At 43.9% G+C, this 25,271-nt stretch overlaps 1 protein-coding gene across 1 annotated transcript in view; it reads right to left on the bottom strand.

The window, feature by feature from the left end:
- MTFR1 (mitochondrial fission regulator 1) overlaps positions 1-24,921 on the bottom strand; it is a 53,164-nt gene extending 28,243 nt beyond the window's left edge. Inside the window, exon 1 of the mRNA XM_082259878.1 lies at positions 24,813-24,921. The gene's annotated coding sequence lies outside the window, so the exon portion shown is untranslated. The remainder of the gene's footprint in view (positions 1-24,812) is intronic.
- Between the last annotated feature and the right edge of the window lie 350 nt (positions 24,922-25,271).

The raw sequence follows: 25,271 nt of genomic DNA, 5'->3' as shown, positions 1-25,271 counted from the left end.
GAAGCCATTTATTATCAGACAACTGGGTTTACTTTTTTAAATCGTAATGACAAACAGAAACGACCCAAATTACCCTGATCAAAAGTTTACATACCCCAGTTCCTAATACCATGTATTGCACCCTTTAACATCAATGACAGCTTAAAGTCTTTTGTGGTATTTAGGCTTTATCTTCTCAGATGGTAAAGCTGCCCATTTTTCCTGGCAAAAAGCCTCCAGTTCCTGTAAAATCTTGGTCTGTCTTGCATGAACTGCACATTTGAGATCTCCCCAGAGTGGATCAATGATATTGAGGTCAAGAGACTGAGATGGCCACTCCAGAACCTTCATTTTGTTCTGCTGTAGCCAATGACAGGTCGACTTGGCCTTCTGTTTCGGATCGTTGTCATGTTGGAATGTCCAAGTATGTCCCATGCGCAGCTTCCAGGCTAATGATTGCAAAGTTTACTCCAGTATTTTTTGAGAACATACTGCATTCATCTTTCCGTCAATTCTGACCAAATTTCCTCTGTCTTTGTAGCTCACACATCCCCAAAACATCAGCGATCCACCCCCACGTTTCACTGAAGGAATGGTGAGTAATTAGGTGAAGGCGCCTATTTTTCCAGTAGATCAACACTATACAATGACCTGCTGCCCCTTTTAAATGTGTGTGCTGCCGAAGTCTGCTTCCTGATGACGGAAGCATTGTTGAAGTCTGCTTCCTGATGACGCATCCTTGCGAAATGCATTGTTATCTAACCATTGCCCGGACATCCTGAACCAGCGCCGTCATTTCCGGTGCGGCCATGGAACGCACGCCGACCGCTGCCACACTACAAGGCTATCAGATGGGAACATACTGCCATAAGCTGAAGCTCCAATATAGCAACTTAAGCCTTTCCTGTGCCAGGTAAGCACTTATATATGTAAGCATCCATTTTTACTTTGTCTTACAAATTAAATAAAACAGGATTACACTATTGTTTCCCATTTATACTAGATTGAGGTAAATATCCAGGGGAGATATCCAGGGGACCCTAGCTGAAGGAGTGAGGAGGAGGAGTTTGTGCTTCCCAGAGATTTGGAGTATTGATATGAGCGTTTGTAGGTCTGTGTGACCTGCCATTTACTGGCGAGCATATACGTTTTTCACAAGCTCACGAGGTGTAACACGGATTTGCACGCCTACCATTGGATATATTGCATGGACTTTTATGTTTTCACTCTGCTGCACTGAATATTTTCACATTTGCTATATTGATTATATATCCACTTTGTAGCACAATTATATTTTTTCTTATATTTTAGATCTGCATATATATGTCACATCAGTTATATATTAAAAGGGGACTAACACCAGAGTCCTGTTTATTACTTGGAATTTTTTGGTGCACTTACCTGTATATATAAAAGTTTTGAACACTGAATTTTACACAAGCACTTTTCACTCTATTTATTTTTATTGTTGGATCATTTTACAACACTAGTACCAGCGCTTACTTTATTTATCTTTCATTCAGTAGGAATGGTGAACCTTTCATCATAGGCCTTGTTGACTTCTCTCCAAATGTAGCGTTTATGGTTGTGGCCAAAAAGCTCAACTTTGGTCTCATCACTCCAAATGACTTTGTGCCAGAAGGTTTGAGGCTTGTCTCTGTGCTGTTTGGTGTATTGTAAGCGGGATACTTTGCGGCATTTGGGTAGTAATGGCTTTCTTCTGGCGACTCGACCATGCAGCCCATCTTTCTTCAAGTGCCTCCTTATTGTGCATCTTGAAAGCAGACACAAAACATGGTTTCAGAGTCCTGTATTTCCCCTGAAGTTATTTGTGGGTTTTTCTTTGCATCCCCAACAATTTTCCTGGCAGTTGTGGCTGAAATTTTAGTTGGTCTGACTGTCGTTTGGTTTCAACAGAACCCCTCATCTTCCACTTCTTGATTCGAGTTTGAACACTGCTGATTGGCATTCTCAATTCCTTTGATATCTTTTACTTTCCTGTTTTATACAGTTCAACTACCTTTTCCTGCAGATCCTTTGACAATTTATTTTGCTTTCCCCATGACTCAGAATCCAGAAACATCAGTGCAGCACTGGATGAAAGATGCAAGGGTTTGTCAGGAACCAAGAAACTCATTGACCTTTTATACACACACTAATTACACACAAACAAATCACAGGTGAGGATGGTTACCTTTAATAGCCATTCAAACCCTGTGTGTCAACTTGTGCGCATGTTATCAGGCCAAAATCACCAGGGTGTGTAAACTTTTCATCAGGGTCATTTGGGTAGTTTCTGTTGTCATTATGATTTAAAAAGAGTAAACACAGTTGATTGATAATAAATGGCCTCAGCCAAACACTAACCATGAGTGAAAGAAAAGTTTTTGTGTTAGCATTCATATTCTCAGAAAAATGGCCAAGAAATTATAAATTCTGCCAGGGTATGTAAACTTATGAGCACAACTGTATCCCAGGAGGAAGTGACTATTCAGCTTAGTAGAGTGTCAGCCCAAGCCAGAACAGAAACAAACTAAGTCAAGCCCTCATAAAGACAAGTGTCCCAATACTTGCTTTGCCCAGACAGGTATGTATCTGAACAGTGTGAACAAAAACAAGAAGGGTGAACCAGCCTAGCCATTATCCTCAGCAGGCTTTTATTAGTAAAATATTAAAAATGTCTACTCACAAACATGCAATGTAAACCAGCATATTAACTCCATCAAACAACTTCCATGATGTTAGAGTCCAATGTTCTCGTTGCGGTGAATGGCTAACGCGTTTCGAGGTAATGCCTCTTCCTCAGAGCCTTCGCATAGGCCGTACCTTGGAGGAAGGAGGCAGCTGAGACACAGTGGTGGTGGTGGGACACAGCAGTGAAGCGCGTTTTACTTTGAAACACTATGGGCCCACTGTAGGGTTGATTTTCTAAAACTGGAGAGTGCACCTCCACCTTTAGGCCCTGTTCACACCTGACCGTTTTCCAGCTCGTAAAACGCTCATCTCTAAAGTCTCAAAAACGCCCAACAAGCAAAATCCCATTCATTTCAATGGCCTCTGTTCACATCTGAGCGTTTGGTCACCTGAAGCTCAAAAAAGTACACAAGCCTTTTTTATTTTCGTTTTTGTTGGATGTCAATGCCTGCCTCCAAACACTTGAAAAAAAAAAAAAAAGCCTGAAAAAAAGCCTGAAAACAATACGCTCAGGTGTAAATGGAGCCCAAAGCCCTGTTCACACCTGAGCGTATTTCAGCTCATAAAACGCTAATCTCTGAAGTCTCGAAACGCCCAACAAGCAAAATCCCATTCATTTCAATGGCCCCTTTTTTCGCAGATGACAAGCGTTTTTGTTAGAGGCCAATGCCTGCCTCCAAACGCCCACAAAACCACCTAAAAAAGCCCCCCCCCCCAATAAAAAAGCCTAAAAAAAGCCCCTCCAAAAAACTGCCTGGAAAAAAAGCCCCAAAAAAAACTGCCTGAAAAAAAGCCCCTGAAAAAAATTGTAGTTCCTGAACTGGAGGGCCATAGTTTGAAGACCCCCTGCTGTACATGAACCCTTACAATTACAGCAACAGACAATACAAATCAATACAGTTGTTCCAGGTCAAAAGAAAAAAAAAAACCCTCACCTGTTTAAGAAAGTGAAAATAACCAAAATGAGAAAGCAAGCAAATTTTCATTAAAAAAAAAATAAGTGTATTTGAATTAAAAATAAGGGAAACATTGCAGCTTTCTCAAAATTGAAAACAAATAAAAATACATTCTCAGGCTTAAGCTAAACATTAGGCCTCATGCACACTGGACGTTTTTACAGCTGCTGTTTTTGGCGTCAGATGTTTTTTTCTACAGCCAGTAAACTCCCCAGCATGTTTTCCACATAGGCCGTTATCAGCAGTTGTTGGCAGGAGGGCTTTCTGGCTGGAAAAAAAAAAAACAACAAATAGTGGGCTTTGAGAGGAGCTTTTCAGCAGTAAACTGATAAAAGCTTAAAAACTCTGAAAAACGCCAAAAATGTGGCTATTCGGCGTTCATCAAAGTTTTTGAGCCATAAGCTGTTGTGGGAATATAGTTTTGCTAAAAAAAGAAAATAGCTGAGAAACTCATTCTACAGCTTTCTACTGACGTTTTGATAACGTCCAGTGTGCATGAGGCCCAAACGTAAACTGCTTAGGTTAATGATTGCCAACAAAAATCTCAGATATGTCAAGGTTATAGCAACCAGGAAAACATTTGAACATTATAATGTTTCAATTTATGTGCACTACAGTATAATTTTTTACAGAGTGCAAAGAAAAGTGACATCTTTTAGCTTATACCCAACAATAACGATAGTGGGATCAATGCTGAATTATGCCTGGCTATGCGCTACTCCACATCATATAACTCAGGGAGGATCGAGCAACAAGGGAAGCGCTGAAAATGTTTGTCCAGAAAACCTACATTCAGGGCTGGTTCATAAAAGACGAATTCCACTGCGTTTTTAACCACTTAAGCCCCGGAGGATTTGGCTGCTCAAAGACCAGAGCCTATTTTGCGATTCGGCACTGCGTGATTTTAACGGACAATTGCACGGTTGTGCGATGCTGTACCCAAATGAAATTGACGTCCTTTTTTTCCCCACAAACAGAGCTTTCTTTTGGTGCTATTTGATCACCTGTGTGATTTTTACTTTTTGCACTATAAACAAAAAAAAAAGAGCAATTTTGAAAAAAAACAACAATATTTTTCACATTTTTTTATATGAAATTCCCCCCCCAAAAAAAAAAGTAAAAATCAAACTTTAACATTTTAGGCCAATTTGTTTTCTGCTACATATTTTTGGTAAAAAAAAAAAAAAAACTCAATAAGCATATTTTGATCGGTTTGCGCAAAAGTTATTGCGTTTACTAACTAAGGTTAAGATTTTTGTCATTTTTGTTTTTTTTTTTGTTTTTTTTTTACGAGTAATGGCGCGATCTGCGATTTCTTTTGAGGGACTGCGACATTGCGGCGGACAGATCGGACCCCTGACTGACATTTTTGACACTTTTGGGGGTACCAGTGACATTACTACAGTAATCAGTGCTATACATATGCACTGTTACTGTAAAAATGACACTGGCAGGGAAGGGGTTAATTTTTATTGGTGATCAAGGGGTTAAGTGTGTCCCTAGGAGCGTGTTTCTAACTGTAAAGGGGTGTGGCTTTTGATCTAACCACAGACACATACGATCCTACATAGCAGGATCATATGATCTCTGCATTTACACCAGGGAGAATGACAGGCGGCTTTGGTTACATCAGCCGCCTGCCTTTCTCCCTCTCCACCGGGAGATCGCGAGTGACCGGCGGACATCAGGTCCGCCGGTCACACGCGCGGGGGATGCAGGGGAACGAGGGGGAGCACGCCTCCGGCGGCGCGCGCTCGCCCCCTGCAGGCTCCTGGGCGAGCGATGTAGTACTATGTCCCTTTGCCCAGGAGGGGCTGACCGCCGCAGTAAATATACTGTGGGCGGTCAGCAAGTGGTTAATCTACACGAAAAACACAGGCAGTGTTTTGCATGTGCTCTAATGGTCCTAGGTGACGCCAGTGCAGTGTGTTACAGTGCAACCAACAAAAAGTAGAACGTTGCATTTTCTCCATATGGAATGCATTTGGAATGCACCGTAATTCACAACACAAGTGCAATGTTAAAAAAAAAAAGGGGGGTGGGGACAAACATGATGCATTTTTCTGTATACAACACATCGAAAATGTGGCGAAATGCATCAAAAATACAGAGAAATACATTTAGTTTGCTGAAATTGTGGTCTGAATTAACCCCTAATGTGCAGGTGTTAACAGATTTAAATGCACAAGTGTGCTTAAGAAAACAAAACGATAGAAATGAGGTGCACTAACTGCAGCCCTCTGTGCCTGCTGTATTATCACATTCAGTAGAAGTCATTTATACTCCCCTATATATTGCATGAGGTTTAATTATACTTTAGTCAGGAGAAATTGGCTTTAGTACCAAAACCTAAATTTCTCAATGTCACAGTATGAGATCCGTGTACTACACTGACCACAGAAAAGATGAGTCTTTTAAGGCGTTTAGAACTAGCTATGGATGAATCACATGGGTGTAGGCAACCATCCTGATGTGCGAGTCTGCAATAATAACAAATTAAGAATGAACAGACTAGAAGGAATTCTCTCTCTCTCTCTCTCTCAACTGCCCACTGTGGTATTATCATGGGAGGGGAGAAAACAACAAGGTGCCTCCCAATCCAGGATACCCTTCAGAAAAGACAGGAATATAATTATTTTCAATGATCTGTTAAAGCCCATTTCCATCCTTCATCACCCCCTCCTATCACAGTTGCACAGCCGAAGAGAACTCTTCACTATTTATCTCCAAATTTCCTTTAGAATGTCTTTACAATACATCTGCTGGGCTGTTTTTCTGCACTCATGTATGTAAAGAATGTGCTCAGGTTTTCCACATTTGCTGCCATACTATACATACAGTGCCTTGCAAAAGTATTCACCCCCCGTGACTTTTTACCTACTTTGTTACATTTCAGCCTTAGGTTCAATGTTTTATTAATCTGAATTTTATGTGATGGATCAGAACACAATAGTCTAAGATGGTGAAGTGAAATGAGAAAAATATATACATAAAACTAGTTTTTAGAAATAGAAAACAGAAAATTGGCATGTGCGTATGTATTCACCCCCTTTGTTATGAAGCCCATAAAAAGCTCTGGTTCAACCAATTACCTTCAGAAGTCACATAATTAGTGAAATGATGTCCCCTGTGTGCAATCTAAAGGCCCGTACACACGTACCGATCGTCGTCATACAAACGTCGGCGGACGAAAGATCTGCCGATTGTACGCTTGTTAGTATGGTGCCTCCGACAGCTGTCTGCACACAATCCGCGGACAAGAGTCTTTCTTGCAAACATAAAAAATTTTGTATGCCGACACCAGAACGGACGATTGTTCGCCAGTCAGTATAGAAATCAGCCGACAGACCGCAGATTTGCAAGACTGGGCATGCTCAGAAAAGAAAAAACACAGGGAAAGTTAACCATTACATGACATCACTTCTGCAGTCAGCTGAAGTCGGCAGACAAAATTCTTGTGCTGTCTTTGCACTTTTCAACAGACATCGACATCCCGGGGAGAAAAGACGAACGTTTGTATGACGACGATCGGTACGTGTGTACGGGGCTTAAGTGTCACATGATCTGTCATACACACATCTTTTTTGAAAGGCCCCAGAGGCTGCAACACCTAAGCAAGAGGCACCACTAACCAAACACTGCCATGAAGACCAAGGAACTCTCCAAACAAGTTAGGGACAATGTTGTTGAGAAGTACAAGTCAGGGTTAGGTTCTAAAAAAAAATATCCAAATCTTTGAGGATCCCCAGGAGCACCATAAAATCTATCATAACCAAATGGAAAGAACATGGCACAACCGCAAACCTGCCTGAATTTGTTTGCTGTTCCCACCCCTCATATTTAACACTGCTTTAGGACATCCCAATGGTTATGAAGATCTGAAGCTGTGTCCGTCAATGAACGAAAGAGTAAATGGGATTTTTTGCTTACCGTAAAAATCTATTTCTCTGATGTTCATTGACGGACAAAGCACCCAGCCCTCAGTGGAGTTGGATTTCTTCTGACACTGCTTGTAACTAAACTAAGTGCCTATAGCAGAAAGAGGGAGTATACCCCCCCTGGGACTGCCGATGGGCATAGCCAGACTTTTCTTCTGCCTAGTGTCCTACTTCTGTAGGGGGTAGTATAACCCAATGGGTATGTAGATCTGAAGCTGTGTCCGTCAATGTACTTCAGAGAAATGGATTTTACGCTAAGTCAAAAGATACAAATTTTCTTGCATCTTTAACCACTGTCTAGCAATACACACTACACGGAGCATGTGCAGCCTGACTCCACTCACTGTATCTTATCCGGACTTGTCCAGGGGAACAGTGCATGAAGGGGAGGATCTGTGCATTCACGATCAAACAGCCTTTTTACACAATGCAGAAGATTAAGTCCTTAGTTTCCACAGTGAGTATAACAAGCATGCTATTCTGCATATACAGACTGATTTTTCTTTTGAGGGTTTAGTTACACTAAGTATTTTTTACCTTAAAAAACTGATGCCCATATTTCATGTCACTTTAAAAAGTGTGTTTGGACCAAGCTGGTCCAAAAAACGATTTCCTTCACTAATGGCGCTTTTCCACTGCATGGAACCGAACGGTTCGGCTCGCTTTTGTGCTTTTCCACTGCTGGTACCGCATGGTACAGTGTAGGAACGGTTCGGTACGGTGGCGCTTTTCCACTGCATGGAACCGAATGGTACGGCTCTCAAAAACAGTACCACCTCGACTGTGGTTCCAAGAGGTACCATACCCGGTACCATATCCCACAATCCTTTGCATGCAGTCACTACCTGCCACTGATTGGTCAGAGAATCGTTGTTATCCCACCCACTTAACTTTAGTACTACTTTAGTGGAAAAGCAAACCATACCGTACCGTACCAACACCGTACCATGCGGTACCAGCAGTGGAAAAGCAAACCGGACCAAGCAGGGCCGAGTAGAGCCGAGCCGGTACTTGCAGTGTAAAAGTGACATAAGTGCTGCCGTGTCTCTAAGCACTGTATGTACTGCAAGTAAATACCTACATACAGTACACAGTGCTGGCTTCTGGCTGTGAGATCGACTTCCCATCTCACACCCCGAACAAAACTGAGTGTGGCGCTCAGCTATTCCTAGGCAGTTGTGTATTCTGTGAATGAAAATAAAGCTTCCTCTGACTGTCCGAGTCTGAGCGCGTGACACCACAAGCCCACCCCTACCACTCAGCCAATTTTCGAGACTATACATATAGAATCTTTTAGGACGTGACACGGTTATACCATTAGGGTTGGTGGGTGTCCATTCTATTTCCTAATTTTAAGCTGACCATGGAAGGTTTACCTTAATGCAGTGAATGCATAAATGTAAAAAAAAATGTAAAGTGATTTTAAACGACCACCTTGTAAAACAACCTAATCAGTTTAAAATAGAAATGAAAGGAAAAACATTTGTTTATAGATAAAAAAAAAAAAAACACATTATAAATGCTTTTTTTCGCTTTTGATCACATTTCCTCTGTTCTCAGCTGTATAAGAGATGGGGAAGGAGAAACAGAAGCCCACTGAAAGTCCCAGTGAAAGACTGTGCAGGGGAGGGGGTGTCATGACAAGTCAGATTATTGGATGAGAGCAGGCCGAATTACCAGCACAGCTAGAGAACGGACTATGGTGTGTTGTGCTTAGTATGGTCAGTTTTTTAAAGGAAAGCAAAGCGACTGGCAGGAACACCAGGGATTTCACACAAAGCAATACAAAGAAAAGGATACATCATTTTTACAAGTACATGGTACAACAGGCACATATCAGGAATATGAAACGTTGGGTTGGAATATTCTTTAGGCCTTTAGAGCCTCTTTAATGTTAAAACTAAAGAAAGCTAGAGCAGTTTGCTCAAGAAGAGTGGGCAAAATTACGTGTTGGTAGGTACAGAATTCTCATTCTTAGGGCTCTTTCACATGGTCCGCCTCCGTCGGCGGACTCTGTGCTGCTCAGCGGGAGATCGATCCACCAATCCCCGCTGAGCAGGAAGGTGACAGACCCTCTCTGCTCTGTGTGCAGAGAGGGAGGTGTCAGAGCCCCGCTGCTCTCTATGGGGAATCGGATGAGAACGGACCGACTGTCCGCTCTCATCTGATCCCCTGGACGGATGAAAATAGGGTTTCCATCCGTCCGTATTTCACGGACAGGATTAGATGCGGATGGCAGTGGGTGTCAGCAGATCTGTCACCGCTGACATCCCCTCCCCCATAGGGATGCATGGAGGATCCGATCAGATCCGCCTAAAAAACTGACGGGTGGATCTGATCGGAGCGCTCGTGTGAAAGGACCCTTAGAGCTACAAAAAACACTTGTTTACAATGATTGCTTCTAAAGGTTGTGCAACAAAATGTTAACCACTTGAGATCTGGAAGGTTTTGCTCCCCTTCATGACCAGGGCATTTTTTTGTAAAGTCATTGTTGTCTATGCCATGTTTACTTGTTTACCGTTCAATATTGCATAACTGCTCTAGAGATGCCTCAGACTGAACGGTTCAGTTTTTATCATATTTCTCACTTTCTGATCCTCCCTCCTTGACGACACATGAACAGTGGTGTACACAGCACCAGGGAGGTACGTCTGTTCTATACACTCACCGGCCACTTTATTAGGTACACCCGTTTCATTGCTTGGTAACACAAAAGGGGGTGTAAGAGACTTTGAATGTGGCATTGTTGTTGGTGCCGATGGGCTGGTCTGAGTATTTTAAAAACTGCTGATCTTTTTTTGCACAACCATCTGTAGGGTTTATAGAGAATGGTCCAAAAGAGAAAATGTCCAAGGACCAGCGGTTGTGTGGACAAAAATGTATTGTTTACGTCAGAGGAGAACGGGCAGACTGGTTCGAGGTCATAGAAAGGCAACAGTAACTCCGCCACTTGTAACAACCAAGGTATGCAGAATACCATCTCTGAACGCACAACACATCCAACCTTGAAGCAGATGGGCTACAGTACCAGACAACCACACCATGTGCAACTCCTGTCAGCTAAGACTAGGAAACTGAGGTTACAATTCGCACAGGCTCACCAATATTGGACAATAGATGATTGGGAAAATATTGCCTGGTCTGATGAGTCTCTATTTCAGCTGCGACATTCAGATGGTAGGGTCAGAATTTGGCATAAACCTCAAAGCATGGATCCATCCTGCCTTGTATCAACGGTTTAGGCTGGTGGTGTAATGGTGTGGGGAATATTTTCTTGGCACACTTTGGGTTCCTTACTACCGACTGAGCATTGTTTAACCACTTCCCCCTGGGTGGACGTCATATGACGTCCTAAACTTTGCGGGGGTATACCGGGATGATGCCTCTAGCTAGAGGCATCATCCCGGTACCGTGGTTTAAAGCCGACGGTCGGCTTTCCGTAGGTACCGATCGATGCGGCTCGGGAGCCGCTCGATCGTTACCCGGGGGGCGGGAGGGGACGCCCCCCCCCTCCCACCGGGAGCCCCGAGCACCCAGCCGGCGCATCCGCCGGCTGGATGGAGTCCCGATCAATGCCGGAAACGGCATCGATCGGGTCTCCGATGACGTAGCCCAGAGGCGGCGTCCATGACGTCACTTCTGGGTTAGTGTGCTGCAAAACGGCGGCAAATTTAAAAAACGGCTGTATGCAAAAACGCCGTTTTCTGCGTTTTGCATACAGGGAAGTGTAGTGGAGGGGTCTAGGGTCTTTTAGACCCTCGATCCCTCCATAAAGTGTACCTGTCACACATATGTGCTGGAACTGGAGAAAGTCCAGAGAAGGGCAACAAAAATAATTAGGGGAATGGAGGACATCGGCTATGAGGAAAGACTACAAGCACTGAACCTATTCTCTCTGGAGAAGAGACGCTTGAGGGGGGATATGATATCAATGTACAAATACTGTACTGGCGACCCTAGCATAAGGAACAAACTATTTAGAGTAAGGGAATACAATAAGACACGTGGCCACTCACTAAAACTAGAGGAAAGGCGGTTTAACCTTAAAGTGCGTAAGGGGTTCTTCACTGTAAGAGCGGTAAGGATGTGGAATTCTCTTCCGCAAGCAGTCGTATCAGCGGGGAGCATTGATAGTTTCAAAAAACTATTGGATGGACACCTTAAAGACCACAACATACAGGGGTATACAATGTACGGTTAAAAGCAAACACACACACATAGGTTGAACTGGATGGACTTATGTCTTTTTTCAGCCTCACTAACTATGTAACTATATGTAACAAGGGATGTTTACATTGCTTGTGACAGCAATAAAAGTGATCAGATTTTTTTTTTTTTTTTTTTTAAACTGCAATAAAGTTAAAAAAATAAATAAAATAAATGGGAAAAAAAAAAATAAATTTAGCCGCCCCGGTCACCGTTAGCTCGCGCACAAAAAAAAAAACGTATACGGAAGTCGAGCCGCGAATGAAATCGCTGTTCAAACCACACATGAGGTATCGCCGCGATCGCCAGAGTGTGAGCAATCATTTAAAAAAAAAGAGCTACACTCTAACTCTAAACTGGTAACCGTTAAATAAATTTAAAATGTCGCCTATTGAGATCTCTATTGACCGTAGTTTGTCGCCATCCCACAGGGGGGGGCGCAATTTTAAACCATAACATGTTGGGTATCTATTTACTCGGCGTGACATCTTTCACAATATACAAAAAAAATGGGCTAACTTTACTGTTTAGCATTTTTTAAATGCAGTGAAATGTAATTTTTCCCCTAAAAATGGCGTTTTAAAGACCGCTGCGCAAATACCGCATGACAAAAAATATTGCAATGACCGCCATTTTATTCTCCAGAGTCTTTGCTAAAAAAATATATATATAATGTTTGGGGGTTCCAAGTAGTTTTCTAGGAAAAAATACTGATTTTAACTTGTAAACAAAAAGTGTCCGAAATAGGCCTAGTGGTGAAGTGGTTAAATAAACAGGGGACGGGATCCCCTCTTGTTCTGGGCTGATGTCATATGACATCGCCCAGTCTCAGCATAATCACGCACAATCAGCGCGGCGATCGTGGGCACGCTGTGTCCCTGGGACATGGCCAGACCCGAACTCAGTAAAAAGCCAATGATGTAGCTCTTTGCCCATGTGATACTTTGTGTCCAATCCCAGCCGATCACATGTAAACACGAGTGCCATTAATCGGCGCTCCTTGCCTCACACCTCACACTGACTGAGAAGAGGAGAGCTGATTGGTGGCATCTCCTCACAGAGGAGACCTGTATAGATAATCAGGGCACTCATTTTCAGTGCAGCCCCAACAGTGCCCATCAGTACCTGCCCACCCATGCTTATCATTGCTGTATATTAGCGCCACCTGTCAATGTCCATCAGTGCTGCCTCATCAGCGCCCAACAGTGAAGGAGAAAATTTACTTATTTACTTTTTTTTTTTCTTTAAAATTTTCGGTCTTTTCATTGCATGTCCGTGCAATTGCCATTCAAAGTGTGACAGCGCTCTAAGCTGAAGGTTGGCCTGGGCAAGAAGGGGGTGAAAGTGCACTGTAGGCAAGTGGTTAAACGCCAAAGCCTACATGAGTATTGTTGCTGACCATGTCCATCCCTTTAGGACTACAGTGTACCCATCTGCTGATAGCTACTACCAGCAGGGGAATAAATCGTGTCACAAAGCTCAAATCACCTCAAACTGGTTTCTTGAACATGACAGTGAATTCACAGTACTCCAATGGCCTTCACAGTCACCACATCTCATCCAATAGAAGGTTGGTGGTATGGGAGATCGCATCATGGATGTGCAGCCAACAAACCTGCAGCAAATGCTTGATGCTATCATGTAGGGATGCACCGAAATTTCGGCCACCGAAATTATCGGCCGAAAATGAGCCTCTCTCATTTCGGCCGATAATGGGTTAACAGTGCCGAAAATAAAAATGGCCGCCGTGGGGAAGGAGGAGGGCGCAGCGCAGCGCAGGGCAGGTTTCAAAAGTCCCGCCTCTGGCCGGCCGTCCGCCTCTTAATAATGTCCCTACTACTCTGTGCATTATGAATGGACATACTAGGCGGGGGGCGGGGCGAGCGGCCGCTATAGAGAGAACTATTGTGATCCTTCACTGTCAGCTCCTCACGTCTATGTATGAATGAGAACTGAACTGAGCTGACACCGGGCGGGGGGGCGGGCGGAGCGGCCGCTATTAGCTGTGACTATGTGAGAGTTTCACTTCCCTGACAGGCACGTATCTCCGCTGACAAGGAAGAGAAGCTCTCACATAGTCACAGCTAATAGCGGCCGCTCCGCCCGCCCCCCCGCCCGGTGTCAGCTCAGTTCAGTTCTCATTCATACATAGACGTGAGGAGCTGACCGTGAAGGATCACAATAGTTCTCTCTATAGCGGCCGCTCGCCCCGCCCCCCGCCTAGTATGTCCATTCATAATGCACAGAGTAGTAGGGACATCATTGAGAGGCGGTGCCGCCGGCCAGAGGCGGGACTTTTGAATGCAGGAGAGGACACCCGAGGAGGAGGACGCTGAGGCAGTGGGGGAAGGGGGAGGGGAGCTGAGGCAGCTTACCAATGCTATTAGTATTATGAGGCATGAGGGGTTAATGTATTGTCACTGCTGGTCACTCATCTATTAGTGACTGACCAGTGGCAGTTAATTAACCCCTTTTGTGCTGCATTAGTGCAACCAGTGTCAGTGTTAATTAACACTGGTTGCACTAATGCAGCACAAAGGGGTTAATTACCTGCCACTGGTCAGTCACTAATAGATGAGTGACCAGCAGTGACAATACATTAACCCCTCATGCCTCATAATACAAATACCATTGGTAATTAAATTAACCTCTTGCCAACCCATCACAGTACATATACTGTGACAGGGTGGCAGCGACAGGTGTAGGTGTACGTCGCTGCCTGTTTTTGGTTTATGTCCCTGTTCTATCCATTTCAAATTTTTTTTGGGGAAAAAGTCATTTTCGGTTTTCGGCCAAGGGCATCCTGCATTTTCGGTTTCGGTTTCGGCCCAAAATTTTCATTTCGGTGCATCCCTACTATCATGTCAATATGGATTATGCTCCATGAGAAAATTGTGAGCATTATCAATGATAAACAGCATCAATTTGAGCAAATCTGGGAGCCATGGGCTGTTTATAATGAATGTTTCCATTGCCTCCACAAGCAAAGTCCTTTCTTTTATTAAGAGGCATGGACTCCAGAGAGAGAGAAATTTTGCCTCCCTGTACAAATCACTATTAGTAAGACCTAACCTGGAATATGCAGTTCAGTTTTGGGCACCAGTTCTTAAAAAAGATATCAGGGAACTGGAGAAAGTGCAGAGAAGGGCAACCAAACTGATAAGAGGCATGAAGGAACTCAGCTATGAGAAAAGATTAGAGGAACTGAATTTATTCTCTCGAGAAGAGGAGATTAAGGGGGGATATGATCAACATGTATAAATACTTAAGGGTCCATATAGTGAACTTGGGTTTGAGTTGTTCACTTTAAAAGTCAACACAGAGGACAAAGGGGCACTGTTTACGTCTAGAGGAAAACAGATTTCGTCTCCAAATACGGAAAGGATTCTTCACCGTAAGAGCTGTGAAAATGTGGAATAGACTCCCTTCAGAGGTGGTTCTGGCTAGCTCACTAGATTGCTTTAAAAAAGGCCTGGATTCTTTCCTGGGTGGACTTCACACAAGTGGGTAGTAAAATTTTGTTAGGTAAAGTTGATCCAGGGAATATCCGATTGTAGCAAATTGGATCATGCTTTGCTGGGGGTTTTTTGCCTTCCTCTGGATCAACTGCAGGTATAGGATTGTGTATATGGGATTGTATGGTTGGGTTTTTCAATACTGTTTTTTTTTTTTTTTTTTTAACCAGATGTCTTTTTTCAACCTAACTATGCAACATCTTCTCAGCTGTTGATATAGAGTTTCTTCTCTATTATTTCTGCTCTTTTTTTTGTTTATACCTTACTTGTAAGATTTAGGTGCTGCAGATTGCGAAGCGCCTGAGTTTTTTTTTTCTGTTTTATGCTGTCCTGTATTTGGGTACTAACCCTGTGTAACTCTGTGGAGCGTTGAAGTCTTGGTTTGGTGTATCTATATATGTTTGGAGACCCATGGCGCTAGAGAGCGATGTTATTTTAACGCATTGTATCTCGTCTTGTTACCCAGAAGGTTCAGAGCCCATTCACACTAGCACAACTTGTGATGGGACTTGTGTTGCCCCAGGTCGCTTAACATAACAAAAGCAATGTTAATCAGTGTCGCTCCGACTTCAGAAAAGGGTCCTGTACTACTTTGAGGTGACCTGTGATCTGACTTGTCCCATATAATTCAATGGGAGTCGCCTCCTTATCTTAATTGACACGACTTATCAGACTTTCCAGGAAGAAGAAAGAGATAGCCAGGCATTCCCCACATTGCAGCCATGCCTATATGGTGTGTGTGTGTGTATATATATATATATATATATATATATATATATATATATATTCCATTATCTCTGCTTGGTCTGTGTGAGTGGCACTAGTGGACACAGATTCGTGGCACTGATACGTGGCACTGGTGGACACTGATTCGTTGCACTGGTGGGCAGTGCACTGGTGGACACATACGTGGCACTGGTGGGCAGTGGCACTGGTGGACACATACGTGGCACTGGTGGGCAGTGGCACTGGTGGACACATACGTGGCACTGGTGGGCAGTGAGGAAATGAGTAAAAAAAAAAAAAAAAACGAAAAGGGGAATTAGGTCACAACACATCATATTCTGATTGGCCAAACACAAAGTCGTCTGTCATATAAGTCGCGCAAAATAATTCACAAGTCGCGCTGAAGTCGCGGTAAAAAGTCGCTCCGACATGGGGCGACTTATGGTCGCGGCAGTGTGAACCGGCTCTTAGGGTTCTTTTTGTTCTCTGTTCTTGCTTCAATAAAATATATTGATAGAAAACATTCCGCTGAGAGCCGGTTCACACTACCGCGACCAGAAAGTCGCCCAATGAAGGAGCAACTTTTTAGCGTGACTTGGAAGAGACTTGTGCACTACTTTGAAGAGACTTAGGCGACTTTGTCTGTGGGGAATGCCTGGCTAATCTCTTTCTTCTTCCTGGAAAGTCTGATAACAAGTCGCTTGAAAATAGATAAGGATCCAACTAGGGCTGAACGATAGTCGATATATCGACTATCGTTCTGTGGCCGTAGGCGATATTCATATCGCCGAGGTCACGATATTTGCATAGGCAGGGGGAGGGACTTGGAGGAGGACAGGAGGACTCGCAGACTTCCGTGTTAGGTCGGAGGAGAACTCGCACATCCAATCCACTGCAGGCTGCAGCCCGCCCCACACGTTCAGTGAGTCTCACTCTCCGCCCTAGTTTTTTCAATGGCACATTCAGGCAACCAATCACGCCGTGAACAGCTGCACAGCTAACCAATCACGCGTGCCTGCACACCTGATTGGTTCGCTGTGCCGCTACTCACGGCGTGATTGGCTCCCTGAATGTGCCATTGAGAAAACTAGGGCGGAGAGTGAGACTCACTGAACGTGTGGGGCGGGCTGCAGCCTGCACGAGACGAGTGAGTAATGTAATGTATGACATGCGGCTGTGCTCCTTTCTAATCCACCGCTCCAGCCTCCTACCACCACTGCCAGTAGCAGTATATATGTGAAATACAATAATCTATATTGACATGGTGTGTATACAAAAAGGGAAAAAGTAGATGTATGTATATGTAGAGGAAAATAAATTATTATTAATTCAGAGGTGATTTATATATTAATAATTTATTTTCCTCTACACATACATGCATCTACTTTTCCCTTTTTGTATACACACCATGTCAATATAGATTATTTATTGTATTTCACATATATACTGGCAGCACCAATCACTTCCTCTTCCTTTTATAATCTATTATATAACCCCTTCCAGGGTTATATTCTGAAGTGGGCTGCAGCCAACCTCCTTTATATTTATATAGGACGGGTCCCACAATATCGCAATATATATCGTTGGAAAAAAAATATCGCAATATATTTTTTTTCCAATATCGTGCAGGCCTAGATCCAACTTAGGAGCGACTCCCATTGAAGTCTATGTGCACAAGTCGGATAGACGTCGCCTTGAAGTAGTACAGGAACCTTTTCTAAAGTCGGAGCGACTTCAGTAGTGCATATTAAGACTGCTCTCATTAATTTACATTGAATTTGTGATGACAAGCGACTTGGGGCGACTTGAGGGCACACAAGTCTTGTCCCAAGTCGGAGTAGTGTGAACTGACTCTGAATCAAAAGCAAGTGACTTGTTAATAAATATGGAACAAACAATGGTTTAGGGCGGTTCTTTACTTGCAGAAGGGTATCACAAATGTATCCACAGGTAAACACACACACACACTAAAAAGTGGCGAGACACAAATTAAAAGGATAATTAGAGGGTTTACAGACATAATCACTCTGTGGATGTCACCAGCTCTATTTCAAAAATACTTCCAATATGTTCTTACAGAAAAGTCACAAAGTTACCATAATGCTACAGAACCAGAAAGCACTGGACAAAAGCAGACAGCCTACAGCTCATCAACTGTCATGAAACCAGCATATTCTGAACCAAAAGCAAAAACTGCAGATCTCTTCAGACAAATCAAGTCTGCCGGCATACAACAGTCTGCAGTGTCACCTTTTGACAGCATAGATTTATTTATTGGCACATAAACAACTTAATACAACATAAATCAACTATTCACTGAAAGGATTACCCGCTTTCTCTGGTGAGGATCTGCTGGAATGGGCCTTTAACCACTTTCCTACTGGGCACTTTCAACCCCTTCCTCCCCAGGCCAATTTTGAGCTTTTAGCGCTGTCGCGCTTTGAATGACAACTGTGCAGTCATACAACACTGTAACCATATGAAATTTGTATTTTTTTTCACACAAGAAGAGCTTTCTTTTGGTGGCATTTAATCACCACTGGGTTTTTTTATTTTTTGCTAAATAAAAAAAAAAAAAGACTAAAATTTTTGGGGGAAAAAAGGATTGCAAACAGGTAATTTTTCTTCACTGATGTCCACTGATGGGCACTTTTTGGGGTGCACTGATAATCAGGACACTGATGTTTAGTGCCAGGATTAATATCAGTGTAGATGTCCCCTTTCACACTTAAAAAAACAAAGGGGGGTAAAAAGTCGCGCTAGGTCACAACAATGATGTAACAGGCCGATGAGACCAACAGCACCTAAAAACAGGGGCTGAAGAAAAACTACTAGGCTGCCAGCACCAAAGATATGATTAATCAAAAGATATAAAAAAAAAAAAACAGAAAAGTGCAGCGCCAAAATCATGTAAACACTGAGTGCACTAATCGCTCAAATAACACATTAACATGTCATCACAATGTAGCGGTTAGTAAGTGTATACAAAGTAAAACATTCCCAATAATGAGTCCATATAAAAAGGAAAATGGAATAGAATCCATGCCCGGGTCACAGGACCCTGGCCGGACAAAAAGTCCTTCAATAGATTGGTGTCAAAAGCAGAAGGTATAAGGAGAGGTCCAGCTCCCAGGGTTAAATCAAGATTCCACTGCTGTGCTCCACACAAACAAAACCCTTACCAGAGTGAATGGACCCTCAAACGAATGAGCGGTCAAACAGGTGAGTGGTATGGTGCAGTTGTCATAGCAGCGTATATGAAGTGGTCATCCAGCTCTTCCCCCATCTCCAATTACAGTCGATGATTATAGAATATATCCCCCTCTTAAGCTCCACCAATCATCAGCAATCAGTTGTATACCTCCAAAAAAGAAGAGGAACTCCAATCGCGTAGTATGTAATGACTTTATTGAATATAAAAGAAGTGCTACTCCCATGTCAGCAATGATACACAAACAGGTCTCAAAAAGAAGGCCGCAGCTGGTGCATGCATGACTGACGCGTTTCGTCATAACAGACATTTTCAAAGGCGCCTTTGAAAACGTCTGTGATGACGAAACGCACGCAAGAACGCACCAGCCACGGCCATCTTTGAGACATGTTTGTGTATCATTGCTGACATTTTATGTTACACAACAGATGAAAGATATATATAAAGTTTTTAAAAATGTCTTCTCTTTCTTTTTTCATGCTTCCACCACCCCCTTATTTTTATTCAACACCCCCAATTGCATCCGAAGTGACTAAAGCCCCCCAAACCACTCCAGCAACTCCCCCCCCCCCATCCCACCCCGGGGAAAGAAGGGGGGGGTTATTGCCCACTTTGGGAACCACTTTTGTAGACCCTTCTTGGCGATTTTTACACGATTCCGTGCGTCATTCATAAAGCAACACATTCACTTCAATGGGCTGCTCTATGCATGTTTGTCACCCAAAAGAAGCTCCTGCTCCTTTTTGGGGGACAAGTCATGTAATTTTAGAAGGCGTGTGCAGCACAATTCTGTCATGTGACAATCGCAGCAAAATTGCACTGTGTTTGGGGATGATTTTTAGAAGGAATGGCACCAAACGCACGTCACATGTTCTGCAGCCACTGCCACAAGACTTAGAATAGTAGGCAGCATTGCTGTGATTCCAAATTGCCAGGTGTTAATGGAGCCTAAACTTTATAAATACCTCATTTCTTTTTTTTAATAAGTGATCACAATCTCTGTTCTCAGTTGCGTAAGAGATGGGGGTGGGAACTACAGGAGGTATGTGTCAGCAAGAGGCAAACAGCAGCCCACTGATCTTCCCAGTGAATGGCTGTGCAGGGGGACATATCAGCACAAAGCTAACCATTGGAGGACAGGCAGGCTGTGCTCCCAGAACAGCCAGAAACCTGACTACGCTAGAATGGATGCGCTTCCATGCCCAGCATGGTCAGTTTGAAATAGGAAAGCAGGAAGATTAGAAGGATCACAGGTATTTCACACAAATGAAGCAATATATAGAAAACAGGATACTTTTTAACACAAATACATGGCACAACATACGGAATATGAAATATTGGGGATAACAATCACTTTAACCCTTTTGCTGCCAGGTTCATACTCCATACAGACCTGACAGCAATCTGATGCCTCCGGCATTGCTTTCCTACCCGCCCAGTAACAGGAACACCCCCGCCGCATGCGTGCCCTTGCCACAGGACATGTGATGTCTTCCATCGCACCGATGTGAACCGAGCTTTCTCCTGCTCCGTTATTCTGTTATCAGCATGATAACTTCTGACAACAGATAAAACCAGGCTGAATTTTGTGTTGGGGTGGGTACTATAGATTAGCAGGGAGCTGGTCTATTCACAGCTCAGCTCTGCAAGCTTCTGCCTATGTGGAGAGGGGGTGTGTGCCTTTCCTCCAATCAGCTATCTCACAGTGTAAAGCCAAACTCCCCTCCCACAGGTGAATCAGGAAGAGAAAATTCTAACAGGATGTGCATTTTCCAAACAGCCTAGAAAGCTGAAGACAGCAGATATAGAAGTAAAACTTATGTAGGAGGATTTGTTTCATCTTTGTATCATCTGAGGCTTTTCACTTCACTGGGTATATGTGAGGGTTTACATCCACTTTAACACCTTTAAGACCGCCCACCGCAGATTTACTGCGGCAGGCAGCCTCTACTGCGCGAACCGACATAGCCCTAAGTCGGTCGTGCGTGTGGTGCTGGGGGGCGAGCTCCCGCCCCCCACTAGGCAGCAGGGATGCCGATGCACGGGGGCCAGCGGTCGCAATTGCCACCGGGCACCCGCGATCGCTCCCCACTGAGAGAGAAGGACGGTCTGCTGTTGTAAACACAGCAGACCGTTGTTCTCCCTGAAATGATCAGAGTGCCTGTGATCCTTCTATATAGGATCACAGGTCTCTGGTCATTTCACAAGCCCCTCCCCCTACAGTTAGTAAACACTCCCCTAGGCTCACACTTAACCCTTTGATCACCCCTGGGTTAACCCCCTTCCCTGCCAGTGTCATTATTACAGTAACAGTGCATATTTTTAGCATGTAGTAATGTCACTGGTCCCCCCAAACGTGTCAAAAATGTCAGTTAGGAGTCTGATCTGTCGCAGTCCCACTAAAAATCACAGATGGCCGCCATTACTAGTAAAAAATAAAAATGACAAATCTTTCCCCTAGTTTGTAGACGCGATAACTTTTGCACAAACCAATACGCTTATTGCTATTTTGTTTTATTAAAAGTTTGTAGCAGAATACAAATTGGCCTAAAAGGGTGAAAAATTTAGATTTTTACATTTTTTTTTGTTTGGGAATGTTAGATATAGCAGAATGTAAAAAATTGTTTTTTTTTTTTTCAGAAATGTCACTGTTTGTTTATAGCGCAAAAAAAAAAAAAAGAGGTGATCAAATACCACCAAAAATAAAGCTCTATTTGTGGGGGGAAAAAGACATCACATTTATTAGGGTACAGCGTTGCAGGACCGCACAATTTTCCATTAAAGCAACGCAGTGCCGAATCGCAAAAAAATGGCCTGGTCATTAAAGTGGAGTTCTACCCTTCCGCTTTAGGTAGTCCTAACCCCCCGACATGCCACATTTGGCATGTCTTTTTTTGGGGGGGGTGTGGGTACCTAGTTTTAACAGGTACCCGCTCCCACTTCCGCTCGGAGCGCTGTGACGCCCTAAACGGAAGTTCTCCTCTTCCCCTCCCTCTCTGCAATCTTCTGGAACATGTCAGAGGTCCCAGAAGATTGCCGGTGTTCCGTGAGAATAACCTACCCCGTGAGAATCGCCCCGGATACGTAATGGAACAGCTGAGGAGCTGACTAGTGCGCATGCGCAATGCGCACTAGTATGAAATGATCACGGCAGTGTGTGTAACGCGGCGGTTACATTAAAACAGCTCGGCTGAAACATGAGTCATCTTCACTCCTGTCACTGTCACTACCCTGATCTTGGCTAGTAAATATAAAAGCGGCTCTAGGCTCCGTGATTTATCTTTTCATACACCCGCCGCCGCTTTTATATTTACTAGCCCAGATCAGGGAAGTGACAGGGATAGGAGTGGACTCATATTTCAGCCGAGCTGTTTTAATGTAACCGCCGCGTTACACACACTGCCGTGCACCGGAAGTGACGAGGGTAGGCATTTCTCACGGGTAGGTTTTTTTCACGGAACACCGGCCAATCAGGATGCACAGCACAACTCACGCATGCGCAGTGCGTACCCGACTGTGAAGCCGCAAGCTGTCACAGCCGGGTGCCCACACCAGTGATGCCAGCGCCGCTGAGACCAGAGGGAAAGGATCGAGGCTTCAGGTGGCCGCATCGCTGGACTGTGGGACAGGTGTGTGTGTTTATTAACCACTTTACCCCCAGCCCTATTTCGGACACTTTTTGTTTGCAAGTTAAAACCAGTATTTTTTCCTAGAAAACTAGTTAGAACCCCCAAACATTATATATATTTTTTTAGCAAAGACTCTGGAGAATAAAATGTCGGTCATTGCAAAAATTTTTGTCACGCGGTATTTGCGTGGCGGTCTTTAAAACGCCATTTTTTTGGAAAAAATTTGAAAAATCACATTTCACTGCATTTAAAAAATACTAAACAGTAAAGTTAGCCCATTTTTTTGTATATTGTGAAAGATGATGTCACGCCGAGTAAATAGGTACCCAACATGTTACGGTTTAAAATTGCGCTCCCCCGTGGGATGGTGACAAACTACGGTCAATAGAGATCTCAATCTGCGACAGTTTAAATTTATTTAACGGTTACCAGTTTAGAGGTAGAGTGTAGCTCTTTTTTTTAAATTATTGCCCATGCTCTGGCGATCGCGGCGATACCTCACATGTGTGGTTTGAACAGCGATTTCATTCGCGGCTCGACTTGCATATACGTTTTTTTTTGTGCGCGAGCTAACGGTGGCGGCTAAATTTTATTTTTTTTTCCTATTTATTTTTTCTTTTTTTTTAACTTTATTACAGGTTTTTAAAAAAAAAAAAAAAAAAAATCTGATCACTTTTATTGCTGTCACAATGTAAACATCCCTTGTGACACCAATATGCAGTGACAGGTACTCTTTATGGAGGGATCGAGGGTCTAAAAGACCCTAGACCCCTCCACTACACTTCCCTGTATGCAAAACGCCAAAAACGGCATTTTTGCATACAGCCGTTTTGCAAATCTGCCGCCTTTTGCAGCACAGTAACCCGGAAGTGACGTCATGGACGCCGCCTCCGGGTTACGTCATCGGAGACCCGATCGATGCAGTTTCCGGCATTCATCGGGACTCCATCCAGCCGGCGGACCTGCCGGCTGGGTGCTTGGGAGCCCCAAGCAAAGCCACGGAAGGCGGCGGGGGGGGGGGGGGTCCGTCCCTCCCCGCCCCCCCCCCCCGGGTAACGATCGAGCGGCTCCCGAGCATCATCCCCGTATAACCACACAAAGTCAGCCGACAGATCTACGTGGCTGGTCGTTAAGTGGTTAAAAGTCAGCAGCTACACTTTGACTTTTAATAAACACAGAAAAGGCTGAAACTCCGCTTTAAGGGGGCAAATCCTTCCGGTCCAGAACTGGTTAAAGTATAATTAAAGGTAGAAAACTTTGTGTGGTGAGGAAGAATTACACCTGTAAGGTTTTTATTGCGTTCTATGCCTCCATTAGGGAGATTTGTCTTATTTGTCCTGGTGACTATAGTCACCGAAAGTGACAGAAAATCCTAAATTTTGGGTTGTCACCAGAACAGGAATAGAGGGTGAATCCTGCAACGGGGACACCAGTTCTGGCAACAAAACAGGTTCTTCTCACGATGTTTTGGTTATGGGACAGGAAATGAAGTGAAATCTGTGCAATGGGACACAGATTGCAAAAATAAAACTGACAGGGGTTATAACCCCTCATTGACTTATCCAAAACGAAGAGGAGAAGAAAAGTTTTGCCTATAGTTAGTTGTACTTGAAGCTAGAACAGAATGGTGTGTATGTGACAGGTTCTCTTACAGATGAATCAGCCAGCATTCCCAATGGCCCCGATCACACAGGAATGTCGGACATTCTCCCAGAAGCGGATTGTAGTAGCGGAGTCCCCTCTATAGAAGAAGGCCGCTGACTGGGAGCTCCATAGAGAACACATAGAGCCGGGCACACCGCCTCATCCTCCTACCTACTCTCTACATACCTGACCTTCAATGCGGCTCTCCTCCGCTCCTCGCCAACAGCTGTCACCACTCAGCACAACTCTTCCCTGACCCCACAGCACTACTTACCGGAATCCCTCATACTCCCCGCCCTGCCGGTAACACTCACCTCCACTTCTAACATCAACCCCGACGGCGGCAAACTCTCCCAACGTCACCGGCCGTGCGCCATGCTGCCAATAGAGTGAGTGGGCAGTGCCTGGAACAGACGCTGCCTGTACGTGGCACATGAAGCGGCCATCTTTGATCCTGGAGTCAGGCCCACAATACTACCGTGTCACCTGGCCAGGCTTAGAAGCATGAACGCACAGCATGTTAAAGCAATCTTCCAGTCATTTTTAGCTTTATTAAAATATAATAGATAAACATAAAAACATTTTTTTCAACCTGAAAGAGAAACACATAATGAGCTAGTATGCATCGCATACTAGCTCATTATGAAATACTTACCTTAGAACGAGCCCCCGCCGTGCCGCCCGCTCACCTGTATGACGGGCGACATGTTCAGTCGCCCCAGTGTTGCCAACCCCCGAGAGGGAAATTTACTGACAGAACGTCCAAAATTTAC

This window comes from Pelophylax lessonae (assembly GCF_965119305.1).
Source record: "Pelophylax lessonae genome assembly, chromosome: 5".
NCBI classification, from domain to species: Eukaryota; Metazoa; Chordata; class Amphibia; order Anura; family Ranidae; genus Pelophylax; species Pelophylax lessonae.
Note: the sequence above shows the minus strand (reverse complement) of the source record. Positions and strands in the feature narration are given on the sequence as shown.